Source organism: Agrilus planipennis, unplaced genomic scaffold (assembly GCF_000699045.2).
Source record: "Agrilus planipennis isolate EAB-ADULT unplaced genomic scaffold, Apla_2.0 scaffold68, whole genome shotgun sequence".
Lineage (NCBI taxonomy): Eukaryota > Metazoa > Arthropoda > Insecta > Coleoptera > Buprestidae > Agrilus > Agrilus planipennis.
In genome coordinates, this window is record NW_020439033.1 from 148692 (window position 1) to 150442 (window position 1751).

Here is a 1751-nt window from a genome sequence, read left to right on the forward strand (position 1 = left end):
TTTAATGGTATTATTTGTACACTATGAATTTAAATTTTACACTATACATGCCGGAGTTGCCTGTAACGAACGTTGCATTGAAGCGCGCTCACGGCTCAAGCGATCCCCACTACGAACTCGACTACGTGACCGAGTAGAGGGGGGACATCCGTTGCATGATTTTGTTACATAGCAACTCGCATGAAACGAACTTACTCTACCGTGCATAAAGAAGTTTCACTTCAAATAACGGCCGACAACAAAGGAATTGACATAAATTTTTCAAGTTTTATTGTTATTTTTATTTACGTCAGACGTATAAGAAGTATGCAAGTAGCATATTGATTTTTGCGAAGAGTTATCGTCAACTTATTTATGATAAAATTGGAGCTTAGAACCTTTTGAAGTGTGTTTATATAAAACAAAAGTGAATGAGATTTTTCCCCTCGAGGGTGCGTTGAAATTGAATTCTTTCCATTTCATTTTAACGCTCTGAAGCAAAAATTTTATTTGCTTTATTTAACAAAGTATTACACCCATTTAAAATTTGTTTTTTCTGTCGATAATGTAAACAATTCGAATAATTAATATTCATTTTTTAAAATCACTTTTTTATGTACATTTAACACGTCTATAGAGAAATTAAATCTTAGCATTGTTGAGAAAAACGAAAGACGATAGATGACTTTTTTGTTTCGTCAATTTTTGGTCAGTAACTTGATAATAATACTAAGAAAAATCATTAATATGTACACCGATTGATGACTTTTAAAAGGTACCTTAACTAATAAATAATTGTACGTATTATGAAAAAATAAACACAGAGTATCAACATTACTTCTTTGGTGAAATTCTTACTTAAATAAAAAATATTTTCACATAGATTTCCTTTCAGTAACGTTTAATAAATAAATAATTTGCATATTAAGTACTTTTTTCCTTAAATGTTATGGTAGGTCCACACTTTCACACGTATGCATGTAGGTTTTTACATTAAAAAAATAATAATACTTTTATAAAAGAAAGTGTCACATCGATATCGTTCTAAAAGACGTTTATGATCAAACAGTGGCGGCTTGCGCTTAAGGGTGTTGTAGAGGGTCAGAATTTATTGTTTATTGACAAACAATAATTTTAGATAAATTGTTATTTATCTTTATACTTATAAGCAATTCGGGAGTATTTAAATTTATATGATTGGCTTTTGTTTTTAAGAAATGTAATCAGTATGGCTACTGTGTCTAGGGCACTCAATGTTGATCGACGTAACGTAATTTCAAATATTAAATGAGGAAATTAATTTTTCCATTTGAACCAACTGTAAATTACCTTAAATTAATCAGGAAAAATTTGTTGCTATTAGACTAACAGCATTGGTACGTAAAGCCAAAGGTCCCGAGTTCGATTCCCGGCGACGATGTGACAACAGCAACAATTTTTTCGTCATTAACTTGACGTAATTTATAGTTGGTTCAAATGGAACAATGAATTTCCACATTTAATATTTGATATATTAACCACTGTTAATATCAAAGTGTTTCTTATATATAGTATTAATAATGTAATTTGTCGATTTTAGAAGACTTCTTTTCTTTGACGGTTTCTACATGTTTCATATGTCAATATATGTATAAACATGATAGGTTTGTTGGAATTTGAATACAAACTTCATCTACATATATATATATAGAAGAAAGTAGTTTTAGTTACACCATTTATAACTCAAGAAAGGCTGAACCGATTTGGCTAAAAATTGGTGGGGAGGTAGCTTA